The sequence below is a fragment of the Natrix helvetica genome, assembly GCF_964273705.1.
Source record: "Natrix helvetica genome assembly, chromosome: 12".
Lineage (NCBI taxonomy): Eukaryota > Metazoa > Chordata > Lepidosauria > Squamata > Natricidae > Natrix > Natrix helvetica.
The window spans coordinates 18983801-18993459 of record NC_138556.1 but is presented as its reverse complement, the minus strand read 5'-3'; the positions used below and the strand labels follow the sequence as shown (position 1 = coordinate 18993459).

General features: G+C 50.8%; 1 protein-coding gene across 8 annotated transcripts in view; it reads left to right on the top strand.

Moving 5' to 3' along the window:
- The first annotated feature begins 8319 nt into the window (after positions 1–8319).
- The window catches only part of LINGO1 (leucine rich repeat and Ig domain containing 1), a 259989-nt gene continuing 258649 nt past the window's right edge, over positions 8320–9659 (top strand). For all 8 annotated transcript variants that reach the window (XM_081964983.1, XM_081964989.1, XM_081964981.1 and 5 more), the window contains exon 1: positions 8320–8593. The gene's annotated coding sequence lies outside the window, so the exon portion shown is untranslated. The remainder of the gene's footprint in view (positions 8594–9659) is intronic.

Here is a 9659-nt window from a genome sequence, read left to right as displayed (position 1 = left end):
AGGTCGGTAGTTTGGCGGTTTGAATCCCTAGCGCCGCGTAACGGAGTGAGCTCCTGTTACTTGTCCCAGCTTCTGCCAACCTAGCAGTTTGAAAGTACATAAAAAATGCAAGTAGACAAATAGGAGCCACCTTTGGTGGGAAGGTAACAGCGTTCTGTGCACCTTTGGAATTTAGTCATGCCGGCCACATGACCACAGAGGCATCTTCGGACAGCGCTGGCTCTTTGGCTTTGAAACAGAGATGAGCGCTGTCCCCTAGAGTCGTGAACGACTAGCACATCTGTGCAAGGGGAACCTTTCTCTTTGCCTTTACTTTATACTTTCGTTGTCTGAACAAGCCTCTCCAACAATTTTCATCCAAAGAGGAAAAAATGTGGCATTTTCTAATGACCGAAAAATATCACTTTCTCCCAAATTGCTAAAGCTCTGAAAAATCCAGAATTGTGGAATCCCCCCTCCCCCATCTGCTAAGGTTTATCCATCCTGCTATTGTCTGAATACCAAAATCCCTTCTTCGTTCTGAATTACAGGAGAAACAACTTCTGTTGCTGGTCCTTGGAAGTGGTTTGCAAGCGGGAAAGGAGACCACACAGAGATCCCCCCAACCCTCGCCTCTTTCACAGTGCGCCACTCTGAAAAACACTGAGTTGGAACAAGAAAAAAAGATGATAAGGTGAAAGATATTCTTTCTCTCTTACGCACACTTGGAGGGAGCCAAACATCCTCTCAACCATCCTATAATTAAATAAGAACAAGAATCTCACATTCACTCCCATGGGAATTTCACAGGCATTAAAAAAAGAGAAAGATTTAACTTGCTCTCAAAGAAAAAAAAAAACCCCAGCATTTTTCTCCGCTGCACAAATGTTAAGGTGTCTTCGTACCTTGCAGGTGGGAAAAGAGGAGGAGAAAATGTAGTGATTCCCAATCTCTGGTATGAATGAAGCCGACTGACCTTCGAGGCCTCCTCTTCTCTATCTCCTGGAGTCCAGAATAAGTGAACTTCCAATGGGAAACTCATCACCCCAGCTGGAGTCAATGGAAGAAGGGAGAAAACCTCATTCGAAGCTTCAAAAAGCCATTTGTTTTGGCACTCTCTTAGAAGTATGAATTGATTTTGGCTGGGTTGTGTCAGGCGGAGTTATGAATGGGAAAAAGGGAGGCTGATTCCCTGCAAAGCCAGGAAGCTTTCTTGAAAAAAGAGAGAGGAAGGGCAAAAAAATAAATAAAACGTAAACGTAGGGCCTTGCTTTAATTTCACTCCTTACAAAGATAGGATTTCATGGATGACACAGGAGTCAGGAGTCTGTTTTGCACACCCAGGAGTCTGTTTTGCACACCCAGGAGTCTGGCCAAGATGTGTTTTGCACACCCAGGAGTCTGGCCAAGACGTGTTTTGCACACCCAGGAGTCTGGCCAAGACGTGTTTTGCACACCCAGGAGTCTGGCCAAGACGTGTTTTGCACACCCAGGAGTCTGGCCAAGACGTGTTTTGCACACCCAGGAGTCTGGCCAAGACGTGTTTTGCACACCCAGGAGTCTGGCCAAGACGTGTTTTGCACACCCAGGAGTCTGGCCAAGACGTGTTTTGCACACCCAGGAGTCTGGCCAAGACGTGTTTTGCACACCCAGGAGTCTGGCCAAGACGTGTTTTGCACACCCAGGAGTCTGGCCAAGATGTGTTTTGCACACCCAGGAGTCTGCCCAACCTCTGTTTTGCACACCCAGGAGTCTGGCCGAGATGTGCTTTGCACACCCAGGAGTCTGGCCAAGATGTGTTTTGCACACCCAGGAGTCTGGCCAAGACGTGTTTTGCACACCCAGGAGTCTGCCCAACCTGTGTTTTGCACACCAAGGAGTCTGGCCGAGATGTGCTTTGCACACCCAGGAGTCTGCCCAACCTGTGTTTTGCACACCAAGGAGTCTGGCCAAGATGTGTTTTGCACACCAAGGAGTCTGGCCAAGATGTGTTTTGCACACCCAGGAGTCTGCCCAACCTGTGTTTTGCACACCAAGGAGTCTGGCCGAGATGTGCTTTGCACACCCAGGAGTCTGCCCAACCTGTGTTTTGCACACCAAGGAGTCTGGCCAAGATGTGTTTTGCACACCAAGGAGTCTGGCCAAGATGTGTTTTGCACACCCAGGAGTCTGCCCAACCTGTGTTTTGCACACCAAGGAGTCTGGCCAAGATGTGCTTTGTACACCAGCCATCCATGTGCATCTATATGCTGACTTTGGTGTTGAGTCATGCCGGCCACATGACCATGGAGACGTCTTCGGACAGCGCTGGCTCTTCGGCTTTAAAATGGAGATGAGCACCGCCCCCTAGAGTCGGGAACGACTAGCACATGTGTGCGAGGGGAACCTTTACTATGTAAATCATGGTTGGAGCAACTGTGCTGATGCAGTCGGTGTTTGTGGGCAGATTGGCAGACGAGCGTCATTGTCTCCGTAACGTTTCCTTGCGGTGCTTTAATATGTGATTCAGTCGCATGCAACGCACCCCGTTGCAATATCAGTTAATGATTTTTCTTCCTTATGGCAGGACAACCGTAGCTCAGCCTTAGCGCCGAAGATAAAGCATCATTTTTATCTCTCCCAAGTTTTTCATAGAGGCGGATTGCCTCGCAGGGCCTAGGGATGAAACGCGGCTGTTCGTGGGCCTATTTTCTTTCAGAGATGCTTTTAAGATGCTAAACTTCAAAGATAAATGACGAAGCGGGGTGCGTGGAATGGAAAGGGAGAAAGTTCAAACAGAAACCGTCAGCTTCCCTCTTTCCTGTCGGCCGTGTCAAATCAAGGTTTCGGAAAATCAGCCGGGCTCCTGACTTTTTGGACGGGAGGGGTGGGAGGGGGGGGGGGTGTCAACCATCATAGCCAGCCAAGACAGGGAGAGGATGATGGATGGTGGAAGGGCAGAACGAGAATGAAGCAACCCAGCGGATTCTTGGCACTTCTGCAGGATGGCTGATGGAAAATGGCATGCGAGCTCTACTAACTGCTAGGGAGAAGGACAGGCAAAGGGAGGGAGGGAGGGAGGAAGAAGAAGATGGGAATGAGAAGGAGGGAGGCAGGGAAGGAAGGAAGGAGATGGGAATGAGAAGGATGGAGGCAGGGAAGGAAGGAAGGAAGGAGATGGGAGTGAAAAGGAAGGAAGGAAGGAGATGGGAGTGAAAAGGAGGGAGGCAGGTAAAGATGGAAGGAAGAAGATGGGAATGAGAAGGAAGGAAGGAAGGAAGGAAGGAAGGAAGGAAGGAAATGGGGATGAGAAGGAGGGAGGCAGGGAAGGAAGGAAGAAGATGGGAATGAGAAGGAAGGAAGGAAGGAGATGGGAATGAGAAGGAGGGAGGCAGGGAAAGAAGGAAGGAAGGAAGAAGATGGGAATGAGAAGGAGGGAGGGAGGAGTGGGGGAGAAGGGAGGAGAGAAAAAAGAAAAGAAAAGAGGAAAGGAAGAAGGAGAGAAGGAGGGAGGGTGAAGGAATGAAGAATAGAGAAAAGGAAAAAAAAGATTGGAAGGAAGGAAGGACAAAAGGAAGGTGGAAAGAGAGAAGGGAGGAATGAAACAGAAGTTGCCTTCATCCCTGGAAGCTTTCAAGAAGAGACTGGACTGCCGCCTGTCAGAAATGGTGTAGGGTCTCCAGCTTGGGTGGGGGGGTTGGATTAGATGACCTACAAGATCCCTTCCTACTCTGTTAATCTGAAGGCTGAGATGAATTTCCTGCAATGACTTGTTTGTAGGGAGAGGCCACGTGGAATTCGAGGCTTGTTAAAATCCACTGAATATATGGACAGCAGTCCGGATCAATACTGATTTGCATTTTGATGAACTTTGTGGATCTCTCGAATGTATGAAGATGCAAAGATTGACCCAGTTGTTCGAGAAGATGATGTAGAACTATTTAGTTTAGTGAAAATAAAAATGCAGAAAAATCAATAGAGCCAGCCTCTTAGCTGAAGAGTTGGCGGAACAATGATTTTTTAAATATATATATATCCAGAGACAAAATTAAGACAACCTATGCCCAAAATTGGAAGAACAATGCAGTATCAAAGGAAGATGAGGTGAGAAGAAAGATTTCAGAATCCGCCGAGGTGGACAAATTGAGGAAGGAAATGCAAGGAATCAGAATACTATTTAATTTGGGGGAAAGGGTATAAACGGTTAGATGACAGAAAGAAGAAATAGGGGAATGCAAAATAACCGTGTAGGAGAAAGTTAGGACAGAGTGATAATACAGGAGTCGGTAAAGATAAGATAAACGATAGCAAGAACATTATTAAGTATAATATAGGTAAAACGATAGTTTGATATAAACAGCGAAGTACAAATAAATGGGGAATAGTACACAACGATGGATAATGAAAAAGGAGACCATGAATGTAAGATATAAATGTACTGGAGGGAAAACACTCTAACACTCTAACTACAAAGATACATCGATACGGAACTGCTGTGTTGTTTTAAGTCATGTGTTTGTTTTTGTTTACGTTTAATACATGTGTATGTATGTGTGTATGTGTGTATATATACACACACATACACAAAAGAATGCGCAGAGCTCAAGAACAAGATGGCGGCGGTGACTGTGGCAACTGGGGAACCAGTTCGGAGGCGTTGCCAACCTGGGTCCCTGCCAGTTGTGTGACGCAGGCCCGCATGCCACAACCGGTTCAGCCAAACCAGCCACACTGGTAGGAACCCACTCCTGGGTTGGACACAGTGGTGGGTTACGGCTGGTGCGCCCCGGTACTGGTGCGTGGTGGGAGCAGCAGATACCGTTCCGGTACGGTGCTGAGGAGGACCCGTCCGTCCGCTCTCTTTGCCGGTATTTGACCCTACCGGGCCATTTGCGCATGCACACACAGTGTACGTCGCCTGCGCAAAGCTCCGCTGAGCAGCTGGAGCATCGCAGGGCGGTGGTGCACATGTGCATGCAGCGCCGTGCATGTGGTGGATGCCCGGCCCCGTCGCAGCGTACTGGTTGCGATGGGATCTGGAACCTACCTCTGGTTGGAGGCCTCCAATCTAAATGAAGAAGAAAGAAGAAGAACAACCTTTGATTGGGATCCATTGCTGGATGAGGGAGGGAGGGAGGGAAGGAAGGAAGAAATGAGAGGGATGGAAGCAAGGAAGGAAGGAGGGAGGGAGGGAAGGAGGGAAGAAAGGAAGGAAGGGATGGGAGAGAGAGGGAGGGAGGAAATAAAGAAAGAAAGGAAGGAAGGAAGGAAAGGCAGAGTGAGCCAAAAGGCAGGGTGGGGTGGAAAGAAGAGAGGAGGAAGGGAAAATGGGAAGGAAGCAGTGGGGGAAAACCTTATCTTAGGAGGCAGAACCGTATCCCAGCTGGCACCAAAGTCCCTCCCTCTGTGCCCATGGGAGCAATTTGCAGGTCCGCTACCCCCAGAAATGAATACCCCGCCCGCCTGCCGGGGGTCCCTCGATAAGATCCCTGGCTCCACTGCATAATGAGCCATAATTGGATTTGGAGGCTAACCAGAGCTCGGGGTGTGTGTGTGTGTGTGTGTGTGTGTGTGTGTGTGTGTGTGTGTGTGTGTAGGCGAGGAGGCTCTCTTCTGGCATAACAAAACACACAGACACAGGTCTTATCTGGGCTGGAAACGAAGCTGGAGAACTCAAGTTATTAGTGGCCATCCAAGCATTGAGGGGCACCCTCTGCCCCCCTCCCCTGGCATGGCAGAGCAGAGTTGGGGCTGGGGCTTGTTGGCTAGGCCCCCTTCAGGCAAGAGGAGGTTTCAGAACCCTTGTTGGGGGGAGGTGGGGAGAGAAAGGAGGTGCTGGGAAGCAAGGCAGAAGGGGGTGGCCCCACTGCTGGAAGATATTGAGGTGGCTGGAAAGCACAATGAGGGAGAACCCCCTCCCCAATATTTCTATCTTGCTGGCATTTGGGGCTGCTGCAATCCTCCAATCAGATGGTTCGGCCTGGAGGAGAGAATTCCTGCTTTGCATATCAAGGGATCCAAGTTTCCTTGCAGATCCTGGATCCGGTCAGAGAAGATGGAGAAGGCGTCTTGTAATGGAAGAAGCGACATTCTTTGCATGCAGAATTTAATAATAATGATAATGATAATGATGATAATGATAATGATAATAGAAGAAGAAGAAGAAGAAGAAGAAGAAGAAGAAGAAGAAGAAGAAGAAGAAGAAGAAGAAGAAGAAGAAGAAGAAGAAGGAAGAAGAAGAAGAAGAAGAAGAAGAAGAAGAAGAAGAAGAAGAAGAAGAAGGAAGAAGAAGAAGAAGAAGAAGAAGAAGAAGAAGAAGAAGTAGTAGTAGTAGTAGTAGTAGTAATAGTAGTAGTAGTAATAGTAGTAGTAGTAGTAGTCCCAATTGTAATTGGAGCCCTTGGAGCAATACCTAAAGGGCTCCCTCGCTATTTGGAAATTCTAAATTTATCGGACTTGAACATTCTGATTCTACAAAAAAACACCCTACTTGGAACATCTTATATCCTCCGACGTTACCTTAACAGTTCATAGGTCCTTGGTTAGGACTCCAGCCGTTGAGCTACCAACCAGCCCCAAAGGCTGTGAATCTCACCAAAGATTAGCCACATAATAATAAATACATCAACAAATTGCAGCTTCCTGCAATAACACCAGCAGAACTGCAAAAAACTGTGCTACTCGGAACATCGCATATTTTAAGAAGGTCCTTGGTTGATACTTAGGACGCTGGCAGCAAACCATATCAGCCATCAGTACCAGTCAATGATATTTGTGATGCATTTTTGAATGTTCAATTGACTTGAGTTTCATGTTTAATGAATAAAGTATAAATGATAATAATAATAATAATAATAATAATCCAAAAGGAGGAGGAGTTCCCCAGAGCCAATAGGAATGTCCTTTCAAAAGGCAAAGAGATTTCACACAAAACACTCCCCGAAATAACCAACGGCTTCCAACAGGTGCAAGGGTGCACGGAGAGTACAAATGTGTGTGCAAAGGGGTGGGGAGGAATGATCTGGAAGGAAGTGAGGGGGTCTCTTCCCAAATGGTGCATTTCTGCTCTCCAAATTCCTAACTGAATTGATGGGCTTGACGGATGGGAGGTCCACAGAGCCCACCTCAGATTGGGGAACAGGTGGCGCTCCATCCCTCTCCATCTCTCATGGAATGCAGCAGTTGCTTCAGTGAAACGCCCAGGGGGCCTGTAGAGATTAGGGTCTTGCAGGTACACTGCTCCTCAATGTGGAGGCTCTGGTCTTTGTGGCCCAGGGTAACACAAGCCAACACTTTGGGATTTCGGGAGCTTTATGCTGCTGCTGCTGTTCTTAAGTGCAGCATCCAAGGCCCAGAACCTTCACCCACCCACCCACCCACTGATCAGGAGAAGAAAGGAAGGGAGGAAGGAAAGAAAGAAAGAGAAAGAGAAGGAAGGAAGAAAAGAAAGAAAGAAAAAGAAGAAAGGAAGGAAGAAAAGAAAGAAAAAGAAGGAAGAAAAGAAAGGAAAAGAAGAAAGGAAGGAAGAAAAGAAAGAAAAAGAAAAAGAAGGAAGAAAAGAAAGAAAAAGAAGAAAGGAAGGAAGAAAAGAAAGAAAAAGAAAAAAGGAAGAAAAGAAAGAAAAAGGAGAAGGAAGGAAAGAAAAAAGGAAGGAAGAAAAGAAGGAAGGAAGATAGGAAGAAGATGGAAATGAGAAGGAGTGAGGCAGGAAGGGAAAAAAAGAAAGAAAGAAAGGAGAAAAGGGAGGGAGGGAGTTCTAGAAGAGAAACTTCTTCAAAGAAGAAGCCCGGAGGAGCGAATAGTCCTGGGTTCAAGTCTTCCTGTCTTTTGTTAATGGCCAAGTCCAAGGATGACTTCCAAACAACCCATCCCTTCTCCCCTCTCCCATCCACCCCTTCTGCTTGGATGGGGCCACTTCACAGGACCCAGTAGTGGGGCTGGGGTGGGGGGGAGGGGAAAACCTTCCTCCTCCTCCTCTTCTTCCTCCTTCTTCTCCTCTTCCTCTCCTCCTCCTCCTCTTCTTCTTCTTCTACTCTTCTTCCCTTCCCTTCTCTCCTCCTCCTCCTCCTCTTCTTCTCTTCCTCTTCTTCTCTTCTCTCCTCCTCCCTTCCTCCTCCTCCTCCTCCTCCTCCTCCTCCTCCTCCTCCTTCTCCTGTTGTCCGGGGCGTCCTGGGCGGCTCCTCGCCCCTCCCGCGGGGGTGTGTGGGTGGGAGGGGGGCAGCCGGTGCAGCCCAGCGGGGCGCGGGCCTCCCTCCCAGCTGATGTCATCCGCAGCTGGCGCGCCTCTGCCTGGCGCCGCCGCCCGGGGAGCCCCGAGGAGCGGCCAGAGGCGGGCTGGGCTGGCGGCGGCGGCGACGGCAGGAGGAGGCGGAGGAGGACGAGAGGACGAGAAGCGCTGCAGCCGCCTCCGCTGCCCCGCGCATCTCGGGCGCCGCCGCCGCCGCAGCCAGGCGAGGGAGGCAGGCGAGCGCCGGGAGAATGCGCGCTCCTTCCCAGCCGCCGCCGCCGCCGCGGGACTGAGCGCCGCTGGACGCCGGGCGGGCGAGCGGGGACTCTCGCGCGGAGCAGCGGCCAGATTGGATGCCGGGTCGGGCGCCGGCGGCCTCGGGCTCCCGGGCCGGGCAGGAGGCGGAGGGTGAGTCTCGCTGCGGAGGCACCTTGGCCGGGGTGGGGAAGGGGGGAGGGGGCTGGAAGGCAGGGGGGGGGGTCGGTTTTGGGGGTGCCCCCCCTTCCAAAGGCGCTCCAGGTATGCCCCGGAACACTCTTGGCTCTTTAAACAAAGGGTGGTTGTCCTCCCTGCCCCCCGAGTTCCCTACGAAGGCGATATTTTTTTAAGGAGGGGGGGGGTCGGTGGGACGCCGAGGCTCAGTCTCAATCCGGAGGGCGTCTTCAACGGGCTGGGAGTGGTAGTTTATCAGCCTAGGAGGGAGGGGGCGGTCGGTTCTTGGCATGCCTCCCTCCACCCCTAAGTGCCCTAATCTGGAAGGCTTGCCTCCCTTTCCAAATGGGGAAGGCGCTCGGGACATTCCCGGGAACACTCTTTGTCTTCGTTGACGGCGGGATGAGCCTCAGGAACAGAGTTGGAAGGAACCTTAGAGGTCATCTAGTCCAACCCGCTGCTCGCGCAGGAGACCTCTACTAGGGATTCGAACCGCCGAGCTTTCTGACCGACAAGCTCAAGAGTCTTAGCCACTGATGATGGTGGCTGGGGTTATTCCTAAGAGTTCCTTACGAAGGCGAGATTTTATTGGGGGGGGGGGTTGGTCGGTGGGCGAGGAACGCTTCCCCCCCCTCTCGCCTGCTGGCTTTCTCCCGCTTTCTTTCGCCTTTCAACCCCCCGCGCTCTTCCTCCCCCCTTTCTTTCTTTCCTGCGGGGAAAGCGTGATTGGCAAGCTCGCACATACTCTGGCCGCGTTCACACGAGACGCCGCGGGTTTCGAGGCTTGCCCGCAAAGGTTTGGGTGCCGCGCGACGAGCCAAGGTGAAGCCGAGACCAGGTTCGCAGATGCGGCTGGCTGGCGGTCTTTGCATGTAGCGGGGGTGGGGGTGGGTGTCCGGCGTGAGCCGGGCAAGAGGGGGTGAGGGGTTGGTGGATTGGACGAGGGGGGGGGGGAGAGGCGACAACTTCTCCCTCCTCCCCCTGGAGGAAGCCAAACTCAAAATATTCCCTGCCTTCTGGGTGGAATCCTTCGCCCGGAGGA